Source organism: Balaenoptera physalus, assembly GCF_965194825.1.
Source record: "Balaenoptera physalus genome assembly, chromosome: 5".
NCBI lineage: Eukaryota > Metazoa > Chordata > Mammalia > Artiodactyla > Balaenopteridae > Balaenoptera > Balaenoptera physalus.
This window is the reverse complement of record NC_138884.1, coordinates 103,374,443-103,401,427: the sequence shown is the minus strand read 5'-3', so window position 1 is coordinate 103,401,427 and position 26,985 is coordinate 103,374,443. Positions and strand designations below refer to the sequence as shown.

Here is a 26,985-nt window from a genome sequence, read left to right as displayed (position 1 = left end):
AGTTCCTTTGTTTGGTTAGCGTTTACTGATTCGTGTATATGTTATTGTAATTGTATTATTCTTTTTTGGTCCTGATGGGGAGATTTACCTAACTTCTTTATGGAAACTTTTGATTAAGGTCTGAAGGGAAAGATTGCCACTGCACTTCCTCTTCAGAGGAAGTTGGCAGTGTTTTCTTGTCAAGTTGGGGTTTTTAATGTCAGCTTTTTTGATATTGTTTCTGTATTCACATAGTGTTTATTAGTCTGGAAATATTATTATAAGGTATTTAAAGAGGACTGTAAATTTCCTCTTAAATGTTCCTTTTAAAGCCAGAATTCCAAACTCTGCAATATGAACGACTGTAAGGGTTTCATATCAAATACGTCATTGACTGTTAACAGAAGTACTTCTTTGGAAGGAGCGTCATGTGAGTTTTAGGCAGAATCGGTTTTTCTTCCCTGGAATGCTTGTTCATTGACCTAATGTGCATAGTGAAAATATACTTTTGAAAGCTTTTAAAATTAGATTTTCAGCCATATGAATGATTTTGTGCAGATGGGAGATAAGCTACAAAGTGTTGGAAAAGTAAATAACGATTATTGATGTTTGTGGATGTTGTGAAAAATCGTTGGGATATATAGAATAAATTGCTCAGCCTGGCTCACACCTGGATGGTGGGGAAAGTCCCATATGGTCATGCTTGTGGGGTAAGTGAAGAGATTGCTTTTTCTGAACTTGACTTTGTAGCCATGGCTTCGTGGTAGCCTACTAGTTCAATATTGTTGTTATGAATTCCAGAAGTAGGAAGGATCTCTTCCCACAGCCCTCCCCCCACATTGTATCTCATTTAGAATCTGTGTTAGGCCCTCCTCACACCTTAGCTGACTATAGAGAAAATTTTCCCAGCAGGCGAAGGTGGAGCCAGCTACACACCAGGTCTTCTCTCTAGAGTCTGACTTTCCTGATTCTGTTCCTCTAAGGATAGCCAAAGTCACCTAGCAGTATTTCTCCTCTGCGTTGTGTTCCCTGCTGGTTAATTGGCCCAGTTTAAGTAAATTTAAAAGAATCAAATAAAGAAACCTTGAGACCGCCTTTTTAACAAGAATTCTCTAAGGACTATTTTTACGAAGGAAACTAGATGTAGGCTGTTATGAAAATTATATGTATGAATATAAATTGATACTTGTATTTAATTATTTGTGCTTAGTTTGCAAGAAGGGCTACAGAGATGGTTTTAATAGATTCTACTTTCTGCTTTAACTTTTTTTTGATTGAGGGGATTTTGAAGAATTGATTTCAAAGCTAGTATACATTGAGTGCTATTAAATTACTACTTTGCTAACAATGTGCGTATAAAAACAATCCACGTTGTCTAGAAAATTGTCTGTTTCCTATGTAGCTATGAAAATATAATTTAAATGGAATGACTGTTATAGCTAGAATTAAAATTATTAAGCTGAAGAGAGGAAAATATAGGAAGTAACTTTAACACTGTCTCTGAGAAACTAGAATGTTTGATTTTTAGTCTGGAAGTACTGGGATTTATTTTCTTAGAGGGATTCAGGTGGTATAATAATCTAGTGCAGAATCACTTTTCAGCAAATTATATTCTGTTTAATATTTTGCCCCCTTTGACAATGTCATATAATGGACCAAGGGATTTTCCCTTATGTTTTGTTATGATTTTATAACTTTATGAAGCTGCGGTATGAAAGAAGATGACTCAGAATCCTTATGTGAGTTAAAGAAACAGAACCCATAAAACTATAAGGCAACATTTTGTAGTTAATTAAAAGCATGTTAACAAGTAGGGCGATAGGCAGCTGTGTTCAGAGTCATGCTGTGCCTGTTTGGCTCAAAGGATTTCCTCTGGGGAGTAATGGAAGATAAAATTTTGTTTCTGGTGTGGGACTAGTTGCAAGAGGGACTTGAAGGCTTTGATTTCCTGAAGTTAGAGCTTGATGGCTTAATGTTCAATACTGATTGTTACTTGACACCTGACATAGACACTGGATACACATGGAAACATAGAGGTGTAATTTTTTTCTGCATCAGGAAAAAGGAATCTTCTTTTGAGTTGAGGCACTGTTCTCTCACCTGAATTAGACCTAGTGGATTGTTAGTAATGATCTTTCTCTTGAGAGGAAAGTTATAAGCTACATGTGACCAGTTTTTTATGATGGTGATCACTAATTGATTAAACAACCACCATTAAGAGTATTTAATAAATAAAGGAACAAAAGCTTGTGAAGCTAGCTGCCTGTCTACTTTAATTTCCAAGAGGAAGGATGCAAGTTCAAGTATTCTTCATATGATACAGGTGCCTAGTAGCTAACCCGAAACAACTGTTCTGACAGATGGAAAAATATGCACAAATCTACATACAAAAATGTCCTTTAAAATGTTCATTTAAAAATGAACTTTTCTTTCACAAGAAGGATAAGTGACCAAACAAAAGATACAGGATTTTGGACAAACAATAGGACAATATGTTGTGACAGGGAAAGTCGACTGGTGGTTGTATTTGCATATCAAATGGTCTACAGTTGCCCTGCTGTATAATTCAGTAGAGCCATACACATCTAGAATTCATGAAAGAAACAAATTTAGATTTATTTTCTCTTTATAAATTGATGCATAATGCTAATTCGTACCTCCAGTTCTTTTCCTAACTTATTTTATCTTTTACCCTTACTTAATACTATTGTTTCCTGATACATAATCAATGAAAAAGTTTACTTGTTTTACTATATAGTTCATACACTGATGTTTGACTTTTATCATTGTTTGCTTAGATTAAATCTAAGCAAACTGGACATTATACAGATTTTCTTTGTGCTTCTGTAATGAATAATCGCCATTTGACTCTTGGCTGAAAATGAGATGCCAGGTGAAGAAGCACACATGCTTTTTAAAAAAAAACTCTAAATGCAGTATAAAAGAAAAAGAGGGTACACTGTATATGAATTATGATTCGACACGGTTGGTTGCTGCTAGCGGCCAAATATGCTTTTCCTTTGCTGTCTGCTCCAATTTCTCTTTGGACGGGTTGAGAGAGCACTCCATGTTCAGGTCAAGATGTTTGCTCAGAAATAGTAGTACAGTTGCAGCTGTGTTTGTTGGAGCAGGAGACTAGTTTAAATAGCATTACCATTTATCCAGTCCATTAACAGAACTCTGTAAAATAATACCAACTCTGCATAAACTACAGGACAGTGTAATAAAATTACAAGCACTTGTTGACAGATGGAAAGTGTAAGTAAAGAAAAAAGAAAAGTAAAGGGCCATAGGTTGGAGGTTAAAAGAGACAGCACATAGTTTTCTTAGCTTATGTAGATACTCTGTCCTCCCCCTTTGCTTCTCCTCCAAAACTGAGGTTACACTTTTATTATCAGTTTAAGAGTGGAGAACGTGATTCTCAGAACAATTAGGAGCTGGTTAACGGACAGAAATTTCAGTGACTTTTGAAATGGTCGATTATGATTGAAATTTATGAGTAGCTTATACAAATGCTCCTGAAAAACATAACCTTAAAGGTGACTTACCAGTTAGAGTTTGCAGCTACTCATCTGGGCTCATTAGAGAGGAATTTCATTGCTAGTACTGTGGTTAAGAATTCGGTTATAAATATTTGTTTTGTGGTTTTCAGTTTATTTCTTTGAGTATTATATATTTACCCAGACTTCTAACATAAGCTTAAGTAGCCAAACCACGTTGCAGAAACTCATTTTTCACTTGTATCTACTGAAACAAAACAAAACTAACAAACAAAAACAAATATATAGGTCCCAGTGATTCATTTTTTTTTACTTCTTTAAATAAAAACTCTTTATTTCTGGTTAACAAGTGGTGTTTCCCTAGAGACCTTTGGAGCCACTAAATTATCTAACATTATAAGTAGTATTTTTAAAGCCAAGGACTCTTTTTATGGCCTAGTGACTCCTTACCTGAGACAAATAAATTTTGAGCACTTAATTCAACTGGTCAGGTCACAATTCCTTTGCTGTCGGATAGGATTACAGATTCTCCAAATACTTTTTGATAATAATTATTGGGAATATTTAAAACTTAAGGAAAACTTAATTTCTATTAAGGTAAAAATTGCTTTGTGAAACATAACAAATATACAATGAAGCTGTCCTTACTTCCGTTTCTCATAGAAGGAGCCTTAGCTTTTGATTTTGGTTTTTAATAGTTACAAGGGTAACACATGCGTATATTAAAAAGGTTTAGGGGACTTCCCTGGCAGTCCGGTGGTTAAGCCTCTGCGCTTCCACTGCAGGGGACTCAAGTTCGATCCCTGGTTGGGGAACTAAGATCCCACATGCCTCGTGGCCAAGAAAAAAAAAAAAAAGGTTTAGACAATTCAGAAAAAGAGAAAAGTAAGTGGGGATAGAAATTCATGATCTCACCATTCAGATATAACCACTAGTATACTTGACAATTGTTAGTAGATTAGTTTTCTTTTTCTTTTAATTATGCTATAAATGCTGGTATACATGCATTACAAAAACATTTTTTTTAGCATCCCCAGGGTTTAGTATAAGGCTTGACCTTTAGAAAGCTCTCAGTGTTTGATGTATTGAATTAAATCTCCGTTGGGCTCAGGGTTTGTAACTTGAATGAGCAAATAGTAACACTGGGAAGGTAGTATGAATAATGGGGAACCAAATTAAATTTAAAGGGTACCTTGGCTAATTAAATGTTTGTCCCCTTAGGTTTTCTAAACATTGAAGGGTATTGGTAGACACTGAAAAATCAAAATGATCCATTTTCCACCTAAGCAAAGTATACCTTAATACTGCACTTATATAAAACTAACCCCCCCCACCCCAGTTCTCTGATGCCAATTAAGTCTCAGGATTCTTGGATTCAAGGATAAAAGCAGAAGAGAGCCGTGGTGCCTGTGTGAGAATTCCTCTTGAATTAATTTCTGCCAGCTCTGATTAAAGCGTGGGCTCCTTAGAGGTGTCAGGTGTGTAGTTTCCTGCTTCATTTTACTCTTGGCCTGTTTGGCCCCTGACACAGTAAATCCGACAGTGGTAGTGCAGGAATTGCAGGTTATAGTTGCCAAGGTTACTGTGGTCCCGCCAGATCGACGTCATTAATCATCCAGGGAGCTGCCATGATAGCTGCCGCTGACCTCTGTTGCCAAGACTGCCAGAGAGCTTCAGGTGCAGAGAATAAAAGTTGTTCAGAGGTGGTATGTCTGTGTCATCATTTGATGTAAGGATACACTGTTTGTATTGTTAATACTGATACCTTGCTAAGGGGAACAGATTGACTCCTTATCTTTGAAAACAAAGACCTCACATGAGAGAAAACACTTAGGAAGGTGTTAACTGTCAGTGATTAAAACCTCAAGTCCCTTATTATTTATTAAGTAACATTAATTACTTATTATTACTGGGCCCAAGGGACTCTGATCTTGCCACTTAAAAAACAGATATATGAGGAGTATTTCATTGCAAGAGATTACTGTTATATAACCAAAGGTTTGTTTTTAAATAGGTAGACAAAACGCTTCATAGACTGATAACTGGACACACTTCAGAGTAGCCATTACCACTTGCCACGAAAAAAAAAATAGGCAAGCCATTGAATAGGACTTTTGTTTATAAATCAACATGCAATCGTATGATTTAGAAGTTATAAAAGCAATGAAGATTAAGACTGTATTTGAGATTTTTGCCAGACTTCCTGTGGGTAGTTTTTACTTTAAAGGGATCACTAATAAAAGACTTGTTGCTGGAGAAGGTCAGAAATTGGCAAGTTTCTACTATTGCCAAGCCACCAACTAGACTTTTTGAGTGTGAAATCCACAGCATAGTTCCTGGCAGAGGAAAGTCAAGTGCAGGAAGGTCTTTCCCACTCAAGTGCACTTGTTTAAATAGTTGCTTTCCCAGATGCAAATGTTTCTGTTTCCACCAGCAAATACTCATGGTTAGCCAACTTGAATTTGGTGAATCCTGTGCTAGATGCAGGGGAGAAAAACTGGCATGGTGTGTGGCCCTCTGTAATATGGGGCATTTGTGGACCGCAACCATTGCTAACATCTGACCTGTAATATGTAAATTAAAGCCTACAATGTTCATGGAGACTGACTGTGTTTTTTTCGAAAGATTAATTTAAATATATGGTTCTCATGTCAAAAAGATATTATTCAATACACATCATCAGGGAATATTTTAAAATTCGACTGTAAATCATAAAATTGCCACTGCCATCTCAAGATTATAATTTGGTGACTGAAGTTTATATAAATATTAATTCTAGGAACAAGTGTCCGTAGTGTGTTAGTTCTAATGAACTAATTTTAATGTGTTTACATTATGTTTTAAGACACTGAAATCAATTTATTTTATGAGAGGTTGCATAAAATACTTGTGTTTAAATGCCTACTCAGATATTAGTAGCTTTGCTGTCTTTGTCAATCAGTGGACACCTCTGGAGATAAGGTTCCTTATCTGTAAAATGGGGATGATATTTACCTCCTGGGAATATCTCAAGTCACAAGATAAATTCTGTATTCAAAAGAACATTGTCAACTTTCCAGTATGATAGAAATGATGCTTGTAGGATTATCATCCTCTCATTGCAAAATGGGATGAAATAATAGTCACACAGATGTCCTTGCAAGTTGCCCACAGTCAGCAAATCTCCCAGTTCTCTTTCACGTCTCTCTTACATTTATTCTCAGTGTAATAACACATACATAAGCGTAACCACATTAATTTTTTAACACTGCAAATTAGCATAAAATGTGCATTTGCATCATTCCAATTCTCCTTACTTGGCAACACAAGTTACATTAAGGCCAGAATGTTTTTAATGAGATCTCTTACCCACTCCCAGTTGATGATTCATATAATTTTAGAACTCTTATATAAAATGAATCAAGGATAGAAAAGAGGCTGTGATTCAGGAACTATTTATGTTAGTCCACATATTAAATTGTTGTTTTAATGATGTGTTGTCTTGAATAACAAAATGAAGGAAAAATACGAATTAGTTAGAAAATGCTGAGTAAACTCCTTAAGGTATAGGTAAACTATATTGAAAGTTATTTAGAAGATTTACGTACGTTGCTAAAGACCATTTTTATCACTAAGATTTCAGTTTTAAAAACAATATAAAAGAATTAGTCCATTGAACTTGTAATATACAAATATGATTTGATCTGTGGAACATCCGGCCACCTCTACATAAGCTGCATGTGTGATTTTCAGTGCACTTTTAGACTAAACATTTTGTCAAAATGCAGTTCAAATTGCAAACTGTTCAGCACTTTGGATTTAAACAATGATTGGTAATGAAATAGCTTTGAGCCTGAAGTTATTTTTGTTTTGTCTGTTTTTATCGTAACTCCAATACTTTTTATATGTACATAAGCTTTGCAGTCAGATGAATGTGTATATGTCCTCTTCATTACCTGTTACCCACAACCAAGTTATTTGCTATCAAGGAATTATTTATAGAGGGTTAACCTTAAAACATTTGATAAATTGTGATATAAGAAACTTAGGGCAAGAGTTTAAGAAAGTCTAAACTCTAGAGGAGGAAGCACTGAAGAGTAAAAAGTCCAGTCTTTGGCAATACCCATGGTCTAGGGTACAACATGGCTGTGTGAAATGTTATTAAGAGAACATCTGTGCCTCTTGAAATGTCCCCCAAATAAATGTGAACAGCTAAGTATGGCAACTTGATTTAAGTGTTTTTTTAAAAAAAAAAATGTAAAGAAAAGAGAAATAAATAAGTCTGGAAACAGAATGGAAAAAGATAGCTTTGCCCCGTCATGATAGGTTTCTTCTACTAGTGAAAGATTAAAGCTTGAAGTATGTGAATAGCTGAGAATAGCACAGAGAAAGGTTGATTGCTTCCCCTCCAACAGTTCCAACTGATTGAAAAAAGCCTAAAGTTCTGTTTGTTCTATGTCTTAAACCATCAGAATTCTCTTTTAGGACCAGAGGAATGCTCTGGAGGAAAAGAATCCAAGGATAAAAAGTCATTGCAAGCCAACAATTGTTCCTAATCCTCACAAAATGCTGGAGAAATTAAATTTATTCTTTATTGCTCAAAGTGTTACCTAGGTCACTGGGCGATGGGAAAATTGCACTGGAAGTGGAGTAGGCGCAAGCTTTGTTTTGTGTCTAGATGCTTAACCTTAGACACGACAAGGCATCTTAGAGTGTGGTGGGAACTTGGTTCAGAGCATTAACACCGAGACTTTTATTACCCAGGATTTATAATAGGCTGTGCTGTCAGGAGATGAAAATGTTGTGTTTACATTGCAGTGTTAAATGATCATTTAATTAACACCTAAGGAAAAAAAAAAGTTGTGAAATTCTTAGCAGCTTTTATTGTTGGTTTCCTGGGAGGTTTTAATATCCGAGTTTCATTGAGATTTCTTTTTGTTAGTAGAGACACAAAAGACATTATACACTTTTTAAGGAAAACAAACAGTTTAACCTTGACCCTTTTTTTCCTAAAATATTAATTTAAATTACATTCTAAATCTGGTGTGCTTATTTAAAAGGTTTCTAGATTCGTATCTTAAAAATATGTCTTAATTAAACACTTTATTTCTATGTAAACATCTGGCATTTAAATGTTATTTAATTTACATTCTAAACTTTCTGCTGTAAAACATTTGAAATTGCCAATTAATTTACCTTAGGTGTAATATTTTTACAGTATTAACTATATGAATTTTACATCTTTTAAACTACCACTATAGTTACATTGTTTTAAGAATGAGGGTCAAAATAGGTAAACATTGTCAAATGATTCTACGGGGGTGGGGGGAGGTACATTGTTATTATATTATCATCATCATTATGTAATTAGAGATCATTACTCTGATATGATGCAAGAAGTTTATACATAGACAATAGGAAGAATGATGCCATTAATATGAAAATTCAGATTTACTTCATTAATTGCTAAAAGATTTGATGCTATCAAATGCCTTCACTTATTCCTGATCTTTTATAAAAGCAATTCCCTAAGATAGAGTGGCCTTGAGGCAAATGGATAATATTTGGAAAATATAATACGTACTGTCAAGGGCAGCCGCACACTCAGTAACACTGTCTTTTTCTAAAAGAATTATTAAAAACTTTATATCTGTTACTTCTCATTTTATCTAGGTATGCAACTTCATATTTAAATATATGAAATATTAAAAAAATATTTGTTAAGTTACTTGCTGTTAAAGTAAAATCTTTCTTAATTTTTCCAGAAATGATTATACCATTATAGTGTAGTTTTTGTAAGTACACTATTTTTATTCATATTGCAGCTAAACATGTTTATTCCCATTTTTTTTTAAGTTTAAATTCAAATGCCTCAGGATAAAACCTGCTTTCTGTATTATTCATGGTAAAAGAGTGCAAGGAGGATTGAATGTTATTAAAATCTCTTAATAGAACACTACCAAATGTAAAATAGATAGCTAGTGGGAAGCAGCCACATAGCACAGGGAGATCAGCTCGGTGCTTTGTGTCCATCTATAGGGGTGGGATAGGGAGGGTGGGAGGGAGACGCAAGAGGGAGGAGATAGGGGGATATATGTATACGTATAGCTGATTCACTTTGTTATACAGCAGAAACTAACACACCATTGTAAAGCAATTATACTCCAATAAAGGTGTTAAAAAAAAAGAATCTCTTGCCCTGCTTTGAACCAAGAATTACATTCTCATTCACAAAATACTACTCAGCATTACATAGCCACTTTGTACAATGTTATATGCTCTCCTTACTTCTATCAAGTTTCAGCATTTCTCTAAAACTTCTCTCTTTTTTTCTTAAACCACATTGATTTTTTTTTCTTCCCAAAGCTGTTTCTCCATCCAGAGTCTGGTAACAAAACCCCCAAGTAGGAATATTGCTTTAAATGTTATCTCCTTTACATACGTACCCACCTTTTGATTGAGGTAGTTATAAGACACAAAATGCTCAAAAGTTAAAAGGTATGAAAGAGAAAGAGGAGTGACGACATCTGGTTACTTAACATACTGGATAACTAGTATATTGTAAACGATGTAGTTCTTTATACCAATTGAAATTCCAAGCCAACTAGGTGCTGTGTGCAGATGTGTGTGTGTGTGTGTATAGTTGGAGATGGGGATACTGAGAGCTAGGGAAACATAAATATTTTGTGAATGTTCAAAAATGTTTGAAGAGTAAATAGGTAGGGAAATTATAGGAAATTTCATTTAACAGATAAATGTGTTGCTTTTACACTAAGAAAGCAACGATATGCTCTTATAATGAGGAAAAGTCAGCGTTAAAATTTTATGCATTAATTATTTGGAATCTCTAAGTAGAAACCAAGGAGAAAGATTTCAGGATTTATTTTAGATAAAGTCTCCAGGTTTGCCTCTTAAAAATAGTAATAACTATTTTAAATACAAACAATTACACTGTAACAAATACGTTTGATAGTTATTCTATTGAAACTATTGCTTATAAGAGATTGGGAGATATAATATCTAGAAATACTGTAGTCCACTCTGCGGGGATTAGGTAGTTAAAATTAACTTCCCTTTTGCGTAAAACTCTTTTGCCTGACTTTCATTCCCCACGACAATCTAGTTCTGCTTTAGACTTTAACTTTCTCATGGCTGTCACAGCATATATGCTATGTTCCAGGCAAGCACGTTTTCCTGTTACTGATTGGAAATTCCCAGCACATTTCTGGACTACTTTCTTGCTTCCAATTTGGAGTAGCCTAGTCTGCCATCCTCATGTAAGCCTCACCTCCTCTATCAAACCTTTCTCAACTGCTTTCGTTACCTCCAAATGATCATTAATTATAATGTAGTGGTTCTGAGTACAGACTGTTGACTCAGACTGCCGAAGTTTGAATCACTTAATGGGTAAACTTGGGAATGTCACTCAATTTCCTGCCCTGTGCCCCGGTTTTCCTTCTTGTAAAACGAGGATGATAGTTAGAACTTACCTCATGGAGGTGTTGTGTAGAATAAATTATTCACTAAATGAACAAAGCTTAGTATGATGCTTGACAATAGTAAGTGCTAAGTATTTTTTTTTTGTTTTTTATTATTTAGGCTACCATGATTATTATCTGTCTCATACAACGTGCTGTTAGGTATTATTTTCTATTCATAACATGTGTTAACTTTGCCAAGACTCCTGTCTTACATTTGTCTTTGTTTTACATACAGCATCTAGCCTAGTGCAGGCTGATTAATAAATACTTTCCAACTGAATGCTTGATGGAACTTTGCTTGAAAAAGACACTAACAATAGTTTGAATTCGGAATGAAATATATGTCATGTGGATCAGAATTCAAAAGACATACTAGTTGTATTCCTAACTCTGCTGGTCACTAGCTGCAGATGCTAAGCAAAGGTACTTGATTTGAGGAGCAGTTTCTTGGCTTATAAAAGTATTTGGTAGTTCAGATAAGAGAGGGACAAGAATTCAGCATAAGGCCTCCTGGTCTTTAGGGAATGCGCAAACATATCTGAGGGAAGAAGAGGAAATAAAAATATATCAAAGATTTGCTCTAGCTGTTTTTGCAAAAATGTATAGGGAACTCTTCACGGGACTTGCAAGAATTATAATGGTGGAATTATTCATGTAATAAACCAGGAATAAGATGATGAGATTGTGGATGAGTGATTTTGAGATTGTTCTCTTTCCTATTAGCAATTTAAAAAATAAAAGCAGTTTCTGTATGAGATAAATATAACCCGCTTACATTTTGCGTGGCTTTGCTATTAAATGTAAATTGTTTGAAGACTTAGGTTAAAAAAAAAAAAAACAATTGAAGGAGATTTGGGAGATGTGATGGTTATGAAGTATTAAGTGGTTATCCTGATACTTGATAATCCCTCAATATGAGATAAGTGGTGTGTAATTGAAGTAATTTCAATAATCACCTGCCTCTCAAACATCACTAATGGTAGAATAAAGAAATGAGTTAAAAAATCAAAAAAGGCAAATCAAGGGAGAATAATGGTTGACGCAGGTGTTTATGTTCGTACTTGTGTTATCTTTGGATTTTAACAGGTTTGTGAGCAGGGGCCTTCATTTTCTGTAATTCACCCTACTAAATGGACTGTGCACCCTGGACAATTAATTTTCCTGACTTTTTGAGGATAATAGAATGTATAGAACCCAAATACTCTGAAGGCAACTGAAATCTGGAGTCTGTTTCTAAAAGACAGGCTCCCTCTCAGAGTTGGTGTGATTTTCTTTCCCTGCCTTTAAGGAGAATGAATTCCGCACATAATGAATAGTTTCAAGAAAAGTTGTTAATCAGGTACTCCAAGTGACCACCCTGGATTCTTCTTTTATTGCAGAGGAACTGATGGAATGAGAAGGCAACATAGTTACATTTGATAAAAGGAAATAACCTTTTTTCCTCTCCCCACCCACCATGTAATCCTCTGGAATTTAGTTGATGCGGGAAGTTACTGCAGCGCGGGAAGTTACTGCAGCACGGGAAATTACTGCAGCAAATAGCCTGTTTGGAAAAGCTAAGTTGGACGAACAAGAATAACACTTGTAGCTACAGTAATTACATTAAAAAATCACAAAGTGTATTACTCAGAATATTTCAGAGCAAGAGTTTTCACCTGGGGGGGTCTGGAAATAATTTTTCTTTTATTCTTGTTAATCTTATAGCAAAGAATTACACAATGGGCAGTACCACTGTTATCAACATTATTTTTTGTTCTTTTCTGAGTTATCAGGTATCATTCTGTTGCCTAAGATGGGATACTACATCAAAATCCGATGAAGAACTTGACTTCAATATGACAGGGGGGCAAAAAAGAATCATACTTATAAAGGAATGTTATTAAAATGGACAAATGTTATTCTTCAACTCTTTCCCTTTCAAAAACCATACGCTAATTTAAAGAGAGAAGAATGATATAAATCAACAATAAAACAGTCCAGATATTTTAATAATAAATTGCTTTATAATAATAAATTGCTTTTTAATAATAAATTGCTTTATTTTCTAAATTAAGTGATCAAGTTGAATAACACTATTAAAGTATAGGTAAACACGTTTTGCTAGAGGTTTAGCTATTTCCAAATAAATGTTATATTCACATCATCAGTGTGATGTACAGTACTGACAAGGTGTACTTAACTTTTGTTGCGTTTTTATAAGATGATTCAGATTTAGGTTTTTTTTAGGTATAGGTCTTCTCCCAAATTCTCAAGCATATGTTATTTTTAGTGCCTTGTATTTGTTGCTATGCTGATTATTTTATATGTATTGTATTTCAAAGCAGTGATTCCTAAAATGTGCTCTCCAGTGATCCAAGAGCAAAGTATTCTGTGGTCAGATGTTTGGGGAAATAATGAAAGTCGTATCCCCTGTGGTGACTGCAGTGGACACTTGTGTGTTAATCTCCAAGGCATCTTGCAATGAAGAAATCTGTTTAACTTAAAAAATTTGTTTCTCAAAGTTATTTGACTACACAGGCCCCCCTTTTCCCTGCTTCCCCCACTAACACCAGTTAATCCAAATAGCAAGAGCAGCCTTTAGCTGTTCCAAAAAATAACTACTTTTCGTTAATTCTCATTGAGAGTTTTTAAAAATAAAAACTTTTAGTCATGGACTGTTGAAATTTAATATTATTTTTCTTGTACCAACATGGTCGGGTAAACAACTCTTTATATAGTGCATTGGTCTAATAAATCTGTTCTTTTCAGCCCAGCTTTGAAAGTAAACTTGGCATTCGTTTGTTAACTCTAGGGACAGAGAAACTTAGATCCTTGGGTAAGAATTTTGATATCTTAGCACTGGTATTTGCTTATATGTGTGTGTGTGGGGGGGGGGGGTATATAAAACCATTTGTTATATGTATACACACACGCACACACGTATAAGCAGATACCAGTGCTAAGGTATTGAAATTCTTATGCAAGGATCTAAATTTCTTTATCACACACACAGCGCCACTCAACTCTGTTTTAATGACTGAGAACATTTTATCACTTAACTCTTTCTCTTTTCCCTGATTTTGTCATTGTAACACCTGAAGCCTGCTGTGCACAGCATTCTTTAGCAACACAGGGAAGTCTGCATCCTCTCAGCTGGGTGTGAAGCTGCAGGAGTCTTTCTCACTCCACAGAGAGTGTTGAAGCTAAAAGTATTTTATATACAATTTGTAGTTGGTTAACGGACTTTGAAATCAACATAGAGTTTCATACGTTCAGTATTTTTGACCAAAACCCCTGTCTCCAAGGACTAAAGGACAAAATAATTTAGATTAGATTAGGTTAAAGAACAAAAATTAATAGTATTGAAATCTCCTAAGACAGTTTTATACCTGATAAGTACCTCTCAACAGGATACTTATACTGGTCATTACGGAAAATTGTTGTCCTTTCTGTTAGTTCACCTAGCATGTTGCTTGAATGCCAATTCTTATTTATATTAAATAGGGAAAAGATATCAAAGAAAACACCAGGTTATGACTAAAACAAAACTACTTCAGAGCCTGATGAAATGAGTTTATTCAAAATAATCACTTCAAATTATTCAGCATTTACAAACACATTCTTCGGATTTTATTACAAGCATAAAAGTAATCCATTGTGTCATAGTTTGGGTTCCTTCTGTGTGAGGAAACTGAGTACCCCAACCCTGTCTTCCCACTTCCCTGTTTTTCTTTTATGCTCCATCACCATCTATCATATTGTGTGTTTTACTTATTTATCTGGTTGTCTTTCCCTCCCAATTAGAATGCAAGTTTCATGAAGGCAGAGCATAGTAGTAGGTGCGCAAGAAATAACAGTTGAATGAATGAATACAGGTTTTGCAACAGACTGCCAGGATTTGAAGCCTAGCTTCCAAGCTTCCTAACTGTGTGACTTGGAGCACGTTACTTAACCTCTCCACCTCAACATCCTCTTCCTTAGGTGGAAATAATTAGAGCATCAATGTCACCGAGTCATTGAGAGGATTAAAATATGTAACCTATCTGCCAGAGTTTAATTGATGTTAAATATTTTTCACAAAAACAACTGTTGAATGGGTTAAGGGCCAATAACCAAACATTTACCATTATCTATTAAAATTATTTGTTATTGCTTTTTGATTTTTGACTGAGTCTGCCCTTCCCCCCACCCCCCTCTGTACTAGAATGGGAAGCCTAACTGTTCAGAGACACATCACAAGCCGCTTGTTCTTTCCTCTCCATTTTCATGGCGTTCTCTACCTTCGCAGTCCTGCTTCTGGAATGTTGAAAGTCCCGCCTGGCTTTGCTACTAACCAGGCACTGCTTTACTTCCTGTCTACAGAGACTGCCGCCATTCAGAGGGTGCCACCACCCCCTGGGGGAGAGGGGTCCTTCCTTTGTGTAGCTGTGCAATACCAAACAGTAGATACCTGCCAATATGCAGGTGTTTTTACTGACTTTTTACCATGATTAATCCATACACCTCTAGCCTAGGGAGTTAAAGATATTTGACTAAGTCTAGCATATTATAGAAATAGTTTAATTTTTATATTATGCTTATTAGTTTGTTAACAAAATCCCCTCTGTAGGTTGTACGCCCCTCCAGGGTTTGGGCACTTTCATCTCTGTCACCATAGAGCAGTTTTCACAGATAGTGGACATGCACATATTTGTAAGCTGAAATAAAAGTGCAGGTGGTACAAGCATCCACAGTCATCTGGCATGCCAAATGAGCTGCCAAAAGCATCTGAAGTTTTAACTTTTTAATATCTTTGCATTTGTTCTCCCTTGATAGTGTTTAAATTTAAAAAGAGTAGCAATTAGTAAACTTGTTCAATCCGCATATCTTATGTCAATGTAAGATATGCACTTAAACGTAGGTGGCTTTTTGTATCAGTTTCCTCACTGTGATATTGAGTGTCTAGAAAAGGCTATTCTACAGCATCTTTGACAGCATTTATAAATTCTTTCCTAATATTTTATACATTTGTGTGTGTGTCTGTGTGATTTTGTGTAATTTGCAAATAAAGCAATAGTGCTACCGAATTAACTACAAAATTGAAATTGCTAAAATAATAGGAAGCAATTGAGGCGGCTAGTTTCATCTCATCATTTTGTATCCTTGCTTGGGTTGCTAAGGCACAGCTCACACATTTCGTGTGCTTCCACAATTCTTTGCCATTCTAGAGCATGTACTTCTGACATTTTGATTAGGCTTTTGTGTTTGGTCACTGTATTAAGTCGAGCAATTTATTCCTTTCCACTGAAATTGTCTTCCCTGTACAAGGGATGGAGAGGAATTCACAGCGCCTGCACATAAAAGGCCATTATCTTATCTTAGCAAATCCAGCCCTATAGAGACAGTGCATCATGACAGCTCAGCTGGGAAGCTGGGAAGGGAGGTGTAGCAAGGAGGGTGAGATAGTGAGTGTAAGTCAGTGATGAAGCCTATGGCTGGGGTGGTGGGAGTCCATCAGCAGCAGCAAAGGTTAGCACCCCTCTGCCGATCCTGGCCTGAGAGACCATTTAGCAGACAGACTGAAGTTTGCACCCAGGGAGTGTGCTCTGCGTGTAGTCTTGATTTAGTTGTAGCTTGTACAGACAACTCAGGAGACCATATGACACTGTTATTCTTCTTGCCCCAAATCAAAGCACCTTTTTTTCTTTTTTTTTTTCATGGGATAAACACACTGATATTTCGTGTGTATGGCCAGAGGCAGGCTGTAGAACAAGTCTGCAGAAACTTTGGTGCTTTACTCTAATACAGCCTTCATTCCACAAAGAAATATTTTCTGATTGAAGGAAGTGGTGGTGATGAGGGTGGAAATGTTGAGGTCAGCTGTGTCACTCTCATGGATTCAGCACATGACCCAGGAGCTCTTCTCAGAGGTTTTATCCGTATTAATAGTTACTCACCGGATCTTCAGCAATATGAAGGGGATCCAAATTACAGATGGGAAAACTGAGACCCAAAGAGATCATGTAATTTGCTCAAGTGGCAGGCTGGCATTTGATTACAGTGAAGTGCTTGTTACCACATGTTTTGACTGGACAGGGGTCAAGAGTTTCCTTTAATTAGGTAAAAATCCTACAAAAGCCATGATCCTTATCATCTATTTAAAATCTTCACGGTGTTTGATGCATTGTTAATTCTTCATAGGCGCTTATAGAGAGCTTGTTCTCCTCTGTCTTCCACTCCTCCCATCACTAATCCAAACCTGAAGCTTCTTGTCACCTTGACTCATTTCCTCTTCCTTTATCCGTACTCTCAAGTTCTGTTGATTCTAGCTCCTGACAACCACACCCATCCATCCTTTCCTTTCCCTGTCTTTAGTTTACTTCCTAACTAGGGTCCCCTGCTCCAGGATTTCTTCATCCAGAGGTACCTTCTTAAAGTACAGCTTGGATTAGGTCCTTTCCCCAGTCAAAAATCATTTAGTCTATAAGCATAGCAGTTTAGATTTAGCAAAACATTTTCCCATGACAGTCACAGGAACTCAGATAAATACATATCACTGCTTCAATTGTATAGATGAAATAACTGTAGCCTACAGTGGTTAACTGGATTACTAGCCCACTGTAATAACGCTGGTAAATAATAGAACAGTTACTTTTCTCTAAACCTTTACTAACACCAGGGTCTGTATTCTAAACTCCTACCTTGGCTTTCAAGTTTCCTCAGTGGTCCTAATTTATCATTCTTGTTTCCTGATGTTCTCTTATTATACCGTGTACTTGAAGAGTTATACTTGTTAAGTCAGCTACTGTTGAGCCTGTGGACTTTTGCCTCTGGTGTTTCCTCTGCCTTCTTCATCAGGCAAGCTTCTATTCACTCTCCAAGATCCAGATCATGCCTCTTCCACAGTGAAGGCCTCCTTGATTTCACCCAGGAAAATGTGACCCCATTAAGTCAATGCCTCAGGCAAACAGTACTCTCCATTTAGAGGTCACAGCAGCCTCACACAGATTATCCCTCTTCCTTCTCCTTTACTACCTGACAGAATACCGCTCACCCCCTTTTTTGATAACAGTATGCCTTATGTCTCAAGAGGCTGTTATAGCAGAGGTCATACTTTAGTTATCTCAGTCACCTTAGGTCCTGGCCCAAAGTTGGGACTACTTTGTTGACTGAACGCGCTTACATGAAGACTTTCATAATGAATTCAAATGAATTCTTCTCTGAGGCTTTTTTTGGAGCGCTTAATCTGAGCCTGGTCCCTTTGCAGCCCTGCCTCATAGTTTTTCTTAGGCCTCTGTTAGTTTTATGTAACAGTTTCCTTTTATCATAGTTTTTTCTTCTCTCTCTCCTTCTAGAATCCAAGCTTCTGGTGGCAGGTTCTAAGTCTTTTTCATTTATATGCCTTCCAAAGCACCTACTGTATCACTGAGCATGTAGTAGGGGCTTGATAAATGCTTATTAAATACATTTAGTAAGGACTTTACATTCTTTTCCTCCAGGTCACATTTCTATCGTTGAAACAGAAAACTTGTGTCTGGAAAAAAAAATTTTTAAATCAGTAATATTGTATGTGATTTTTAAACAGTTCATATTTGACAGAATCAGAGCATGTTTATGCAGACTGCTAAATCAGTGTCCAGACAAAAAACCCTGCAGTTGTTGTATGCCATCGTGTTTATTATGGGAATGTTATGATGTTAATTTATTTTAGAATTTAAAAAATGGCAAGTGAGTCAGCATGCTATGGTAGAGAGAGCCAAGATTTTGTGGGATGGAGTTCAAACTCTAGTTTTAGCAGTGTGCTGGGTGGGAAACAGTCTCCTGACCTGGTTTCCTTACCTGTTAGGTGAAGATAATATACTACATATGTTACTGGGTTTCTGTGAAGATTTAGTTTGTGGTGTCAGCAAAGTGCTTACACTTAATAAATTCTCAATAAATATCACTAGTTCTTAGAAACACTGACACTTCACTGAATTCACGTACTCTACACATGTGCTTGAAAATGAGAATATTTCACTTTATTTTCTGAAATGCTATCTACCCAGGATAATGTTTCATGTCAGCCAGCTTATTGTGGATGCTTTTGGAAAAGCTCTTCCATTTCAAAGTCTTGTTGAATTCCTCAGTAAGATGTAAAATAGGTGGTTGTGGTTGGTGGATTAGTTATGTGGTTTCAGTTGCAAATGAATGACACCTGTCTGAATCTGGCTTCAATAATAAGGAAAATTATGATCACACAGAGCAAGAAGCTTAGAGGTAGCGTTTCATTTTTTTCCTCTCTCTTCACTTTTCCATCCTCGAGGGCAGCTTATCCTAAGGCTTTGCTCCTGGTCTCAAAATGGCCATCGTTTAGGCCTTCATGTTGGAATCCCACTGGTTCATATGCAGTGGGAGAAAGAGGAAAAAAGAAGCGAGAGAGAAAAAGAAGAAAAGGAAAGACAGAGAGAAGGGAGGCGGTATTTCCTCCTGCCCAGTGGATTCTAAATCCCTTCTTTCAATCCATTGAAACAATTTAGGTAAAGTGTATAACTTTAGAACAAAGGTTGCCAAAGAAATGGCATATAGTGATTGACTTAAACTAGTTAAGATATCTCTCTGGACTTTTGGATGGATGGGTAAGTGAATCAGATTAGGATTCTATCAGGAAAGAGGAAGGGGCGCTGATTGATGTGAGGAAATAATCAACAGTGTCTGCTACAGTTAAGAACTTAACATTTTTTAATTGTTCATTTGATTTTACTGTAGGAATTTAGAAAAGTTGCTATTATAGCAACTTTTAGTTTCGGCGCATAAAACTGAACCTCTTAGATTTGTTGATTTATTTGTGCTTCATTTTCACATGTAGGGATAATAAAACTTACCTTTCAGGTTTTTGAGATGATTAAAAATGAAATGTGTGTAAGGCCCAGCACATAATACAGACTTGCGTTGAGTAGTTGCACTTGTATTTTCTTGGTCAGAATTTCTTTATTTCATCTTTGTCTCTTCTGTATTCCAGTTTTCCATTCCAAATATTTATATTATGAATACGCACGGGTGCCTGATTGTCACATCTAAGTTTATAAACCCAAGAAGAAAACTCATCAAGTTCTTTCTTTAACAAAACAGTTGACCTTTTATAAACTGTATAATCATTCAATCTCCTATGATCCTCACAGCAGCCCTGTGATGTAGATATCATTTATGCTATTTTACAGATCTCTTTATTTGCCTCCTCCTCGAAAATGTGAGTTTCATGAGGACCGAGACTCAGTCTGTTTTCTCCACTGTGGTATCCTCAGCATCCAAAGTAGCACGTCGCAATGGCAGACTGGTAGATGCTCAATCAGTGTTTGTTGAAGGAAAGGAGAGAGTGAGGCAGGCAGGAGTTCAGTGTGAGCTACTGAGAGTAAAGGACTCTCTCAGTTCATGACTTTGCACTGAAGATATGAATCCCCATTCTTTGTGGGCCTGAGACCTGTCCACCCACCCCTCACTCTAGCTTCATCCTGCTTTCTTCACCCTCCTTTTTTCTCTCTGTGCTCAGCTGCATGAGCACATGCAGTTCCCAAGATAATCCATGCTTTTCACTTCCATAGGGCCTTTGCATATACAGATTCCCAGGCCAGTGGCTCTACCTACTCAGCCCCCTGCTGCCTTCCTATACCCGGTCATTGTCCCATAATATCCCTAGTTTACTCTAGAGCCTTCATTTTCCAGTTCAAACACAACTTCCTCTGGAAAAGCCTTCCATGCTCCTCCAGATTAAATCACCTTCTCTTTACACATCCCCATACTATAAGGATATAGTTTTTAATTTTTTTTTAATTTATTTTATTTATTTATTTTTGGCTGTGTTGGGTCTTCGCTGCTGCGCGCGGGCTTTCTCTAGTTGTGGCGAGCGGGGGCTGCTCTTCATTGCGGTGTGTGGGCTTCTCATTGTGGTGGCTTCTCTTGTCGCAGAGCACGGGCTCTAGGCGCGCGGGCTTCAGTAGTTGTGGCACGTGGGCTCAGTAGTTGTGGCTCGCTGGCTCTAGAGCACAGGCTCAGTAGCTGTGGCGCACAGGCTTAGTTGCTCTGCGGCATGTGGGATCTTCCCGGACCAGGGCTCGAACCTGTGTCCCCCGCATTGGCAGGTGGATTCTTAACCACTGTGCCACCAGGGAAGCCCCAGAATATAGTTTTTAAATGCTTGTGTATTTGTATGGTTATTTTTATGAATGCTTTCTTCACTAGAGCTTCTTGAAAACAGCATGGGTTTTTACTCATTATTGGTTCCCTAAAGCCTGACCAGTATCTGACATATCCTAGGTGCTCAATAAACATATGTTGAGTGAATGTCACCAAACTTTGTCTTGTCAGCCTATTTTCATGTGTTACTCATAAATTATATTTACAGTTTGCAGAAGAAAGGTTAGTGTTTTGTATTAGTCCCTCATTTTTTTCCATGTATCTTTTCTCACAATAACCTAAATACTGGATAATTGTAAAGTCTTCAGGATCAGCCACTGCTTCCCTGCCTCAAATCTGTATCCTTATTTCCTTCTCTTATTTTAGGGCTCAGCTTAGAATTTACCTTCACTGGGCTTCACTTCACTCAAGGCTAGATGATGTGTCCCTTGTCTGGGTGACCTCAGCACCCCTTCCCCCCCATTAATGTAGTTATCATGTATCTGTTCTTCTCATCTGTCTCTCTTTTGAGCTAAAAAATAGACTGAATCTAGTCTTAAGATATTTGCCCTTCTCTCAGCACAATACCTGGCATGGTACACACCAGAGATATTTTTTCCAGTGACTTGAATGCATGTCCTGCACTTGTATGATATTCCCTAGGTATGATAATCATGCCTAGAAAAAACATTCAGTAAACCATTATAATTTAATTCAGTGTCTTCAGTGTGGCATATGCATCCTTCAAAGATTGCTTAAAATAATCTACTTTTTAGTGGTCTTAAAAGTTGCAGTGCATGTTGGATGCTGCATACAAGTGCCTGGCTGGGGAGGAGAATGGGAAAGGAGATCCAGCTTGGCCTTTGCTTATTAGGCTATTTCTGCCACTGAGAGGCTGCCTTTAAAATTTTTTCACAGAGATGCTGTGTGTGATAGAACGGCCCTAGATATAGGAAGAAAATGTTAGAATTTTCTATTTAAACATTTTTCTCTCAACTTTGAAAACTCTCTACTTTTGTCTATGTTTTAAATTCTCATGGTATAGTGGTACTGTAATATTAATTTATAAATCTGTGAATAAATTATAAATGGTGGGGACATATGCTCAAAAAACTGTACTGACGATGATACACGATGAAAACAGTAATGGAGAACTTTGATTTAACATATAATTCCAACGTCATGGGAGTTTCCAAGTTGATTACAGCTTCTTACTGATGTCATTTTCAGATGTGTTAAGAAAGGTGTGTTAGGGTAATGACATCCTGAGCAACCCGTGTACCAGAGCATGTGTGTATGTGTGCACATGTGAATTTTATGTCTGCCTCTTGTTCTTGTGCTTGTGCTGAAGAAGAGAATGGATGAACTGTGGCTAAAGTTTGTCTGCAGGCTTTGTTCACATCCATCCCAATGCCTTCCTTTTTGGGAAAGCATATACCCTCATTTCAAGATTCTTGAGCCAGTTCCCCTTGCAGATGAGTAGTATATGATGAGGCTTCTTTTCCCCATTATTGGCTTACTCTTAATCTTTAGGTATAAAGCAAATATTTCATTTCTTCTCTGCCTCTGGGTTATGATACTAATGAATGAGTGGTAGGTTTCTGATCACAAAATAGACAAATATGCTTGGATTCAGAATATCTTAACTAGATTCATGGCCCAGCCACTTTCCAAATGTGTGATTTGGACAAGTAATTAACCTCTCTGAGCTTCTGTTTCTTTTTCTGTAAGATGAAAATAATAATTAATTCACAGATTTGTTGAAAGAAGTAACTAAGCATATGTGAAAGTGGCCGGCATAGTATGAAATAGACAGTTTATAGAATTTTTGAGTTTTGAACATGCTAACTGCAGAATCCTTTTTCATATTTATTAGCAGCACTAAAATCACAGTTGCTTGCCTGTGAGGTCTGATGTGATGGTTGCTTTAAGATAAAAGTTTGTTCCTTCTCTGTATTAAACTAGTTAAAATGTGACTGTTGGGTTAGATAATTGGCTAATGGATTAATCTGTTCTCTGAGAAAATGACAATCTCCTAGCCTTTTTATTTTTTGGCTACTCTAAGCAGCCACATTACAGGGCTGAGTAATGAGACGGTGATGGAGCTTCCATCAGTGCCCTGAATATTGTTGAGTCGTATAGGTGCTACAGGGCTCTAGAGGAGTAAAAATCACTTCTCACTGCCGTATCTAGGAAGGCAACACAAAAAATCCATGTTAAGTGGATTTCTGTAATCTCCAAACACCATAAGAGAGGGAAAAAAAAAAGCATCCATACAGAGAGAATAACATTATTTGAAATGGTTAAAAGGTATGTTTATTGACTAAGAAAAATGTCATATGTTTGTGGTATTGGATTAAGGAGAAATAGTCAAGAAACGTAAACTGAGACCGTTTTAAAGGCTCGGAAATGCTAGGCTAAGGACTTCATTCAGATTTTATTTGGCAGGCAGGGGTCATCTGATCAAGGTAATTCTCTGGGAAGATAATGACTGTAAATTGAGGTGAAGAAAGACTTGAAGCCTAGAGATCAGTCACAGAAATAATGCCATGGTCCAGAGTCCTAAATTCAGGGTGATGCTGTTAGGAAAAGAGGAGGACAGTATTTGCAGTGAAATTGCATAGGTGTTGTGTAGCATGATGGTTTTAGGTAGAGAACAGGATTTTAAAATTTTAAGCGAAGCCTATATAAACAACAAAGAAAGCCAATTCTGAAAACATTTTGATTAATTAAGGTGCCAATGATTATCAAGTGAAGTTCTTAAACTATAGTAGTGTGAAATAGGATCCTGCAAGGAAAAGCACTACTTTTATTTCAGGGTTTGGAATCACTTCTTTTTTTCCTGACACATATGCCCAGGTTCCCTTTTTCTGTTGTTTGAAGAAGTAGAGGCTTAGCGGTATTGATGTGATCTTCAGTTTCCGTATTAGAATAAAAGGATGTATACTCCCATGCTGGAAAGGACCTTAGAAACTTAGGTGAAGAACTAGGTGCCGGAGATGTTATGTGACCTGCCCAACGTTGCAGCCTGTGGAGGAGCCTTCACTGTGGCTCAGGGAACCAGGTTCCTCACATACAGATCCTCCTAAGACTCTGTGCTGTCTAGTCTACACCTGCTCCGGGAACCCAGGTCCTTTTTCCTTCTTTTTATTACCATTTCGCACCGTTTGCATTTGTTGTTATTTAGAGGCACTTCCCTGACATTCACAGAATATACGTGATGTTTATTATTATTACTGTCTTTAGAAAGTGCCCACATGTTAAGGGTGCTATGCTAGGCTCTGTATAAAGCCAGATAAATATACAAAGGCCTTAGCTCCCACTGTGTCTCATATTTCATACACTGGGGTTTATATCCCAGTGTATGAGTAAATGTTTAAGTAGCAGTTTTCTCCTAAATTCTCCATTCTTACTTAGACGGTTTTTTGCTTTGTTTTGTTTTTAATTCTGGCTAATAGTTTTGGTTCTAAGGAAGAGGGAAAGGAAATTCACATGTTGCTTTTCTTTTGCAAGAAGCTATAGGTGTATTTTTAATTTATACATGTTAACATTCTTTCTAGAAGAGCTATTAGTTTATATACCTTACCTTAGTTTACAGATGAAAAAGCTGAAAATTGGCTAGCCTCGCTGATAAAAGGTAAAGCCATGATTGGAATTCATATCTTCTTGGGTCCATAAAATAGACCTATTGAGAAGTGACATCCTAATATTGACATTGGCAAACTGAAAGACACTCAGAGAAAAACACTAAGGATGTTAAAAGGCCTGAATGGAATATCATATGAGAACCAGTTGAAGAAATTTGAGAGGTTTAGAAGAAAGAGATAGTTAATCTGGGTGCTATTTAATCAGACTTTCTAAAACATCTGAGGTATTATCCTCTCAAAGAAGTTTTAAACACTAGATAGCTCAAAGGGACCAGAGTAATTTGGCAATGGAACTGTTTGCCTCAAAGTCTTTGCAGAGGGTTTGGGGCCAGATATCTGGTACTACCCCACTGTTGGAAGATTGCACAAGAATGTGTCTTAAATGTTTCTAATTTTTCTGTCACTGAATTCCATTTAAAAGTGAATCTGATACAAAATGACGTATATATTATTAACCATAATTTCTCTGAATCAAGGATGATAAGGCGTCCCCTACTCTGTAAAGCTCCCTGAGGGCCCTCTCTGAAACACTGTGTATGCAGTAATCTTAATTTGAAAATCCCTTCGGTAAATAATTTCCAATTTCCTTTTCAATGGAAAGATATTAATTTAACTTCAATTTAGAGCAAGGTCAGTTTGTGCCTCTGACTCCTGATTTGTATGTGAGTTTTGGGGGAGATTCTCACACAGGTTTGTACTTGGGCCGAAGACATGTCAGTATCTTCATAGCCAGATGATCCAACTCAGTTAATTTATTGACAATTAAATCCAGTCCTCCCCCAACCCCTCTTGAAAGGTGTTTGAGCTGCCTGAGAAGCTATTTAACCCAATAAAATGAAATAGAACAAAACAAAATCTTATTATATTATTTTCAGGATTTTAAGGAGGTATCTTCAAACATTTTTTTCTGAACACAGTGATCTTTTTCTTCTAAAAATCTATGCTCAGTTGAGAAAGCATAATTATAAGTAAATCTACTTAAATTTATAGGCTTGATTTTTTCTTAACAGACCACTTTTAGAAACAAAGAATGGAGAATAAGGAAGGACAGATATTATTAAATAGTAGAGTTACATGCTCAGATTATTATGTTCTTTGATACAGAATGCTCTTGTGTAAACTACGTTTTCACTTTATTTATATGATGATCTGTGTCATAGTTGAAATCTGTTTCATCCAAGAAAATGTCTAGGAAACAGTAGTATGTTCAAACAAGTTTTCTACTGATTGTTGCCCACTGACCTTTTGCAGACTGTAGACATGCTAGAAATACTAGCAAAGCAAACAACTGTTCATTAATCACCTCTTGTTATGCTTATGAGAGCAGACTGGTAAAACAATTCATATTCTCTCGCTTTGAATGCAGATATATTAGTTAACTTATTGCTTATTTTATTACTCCACCTACTTACAATAACATCCAATGTTAAAAAAAGATGTGGAGAGTGGAATTTTGCATGGAACAAAGAGAATAAAACCAAAAATAAAAGAGTGACCCAAGCTGGAAACAAGTTAAAAAATGTAATTTTTCAGTTACACAGAAGTTACCATGGCATTACCTTTCCTTTTGTGTCTGCTGGTGATTTAATTTAGTAGTTTTAGAAAAAAAGTGTCTAGTGTCTATTGCTGTGTTTAAAAATTCTAATTACAACATTGGTAAAGAAATTTCCAAGTACAAGGGGTATTTGTAGAGAACTCATGAAACTGACAAGTGATTGACATGTAAACAACCTCACTGTGCCCTTATATTCCATTCTGTGATGCTAGACTATAGATACTAAGTAAGCCTCAGGAAGTTACCACCATCCAATTTTTATTAAATGCTTGGCTTCATGGATGTAAACAATATTGTTCATTAGCTGCCTAAATAAGCTGCTTTCTTTGGAGCTGCTGTGCCATCCTTCCTCAGTGTGGTGGGATAGCTGACGTGAACAAATGGAAACTTTCCTTTAGTATGTTTAACTGAATTCAAACTCTGAAAAGGAAAGCAAAGTGCAGATTTCATCAAGTAGATCGAAACCATATAAACATGAATGAAAGGGATAGCATTTCCAACTTGAAATTTTCTGTTTATGACTTAACAGAGTCTGAGTGAAATTGCCCTTTTCTTCTCTGCTAATGCAAAGGTGACAGCTCAGCATGTACACACAGCATTATGTTATGTGCAATCAGAAGCTCTTGTAATTGTCCTTGAAAGCAGTCTACTGTTAATATATCTTGATTTTCAGAGTGTCATTTTTTTCTCTCTTGGATGAAGACTTGCTTTTCCTGCTTCTTTACACATAGTTT

At 36.6% G+C, this 26,985-nt stretch overlaps 1 protein-coding gene across 2 annotated transcripts in view; it reads left to right on the top strand.

The window, feature by feature from the left end:
* Window positions 1–26,985, top strand: part of SLIT2 (slit guidance ligand 2) — a 380,624-nt gene that overhangs the window by 17,121 nt on the left and 336,518 nt on the right. The gene's annotated exons all lie outside the window — the stretch shown is intronic.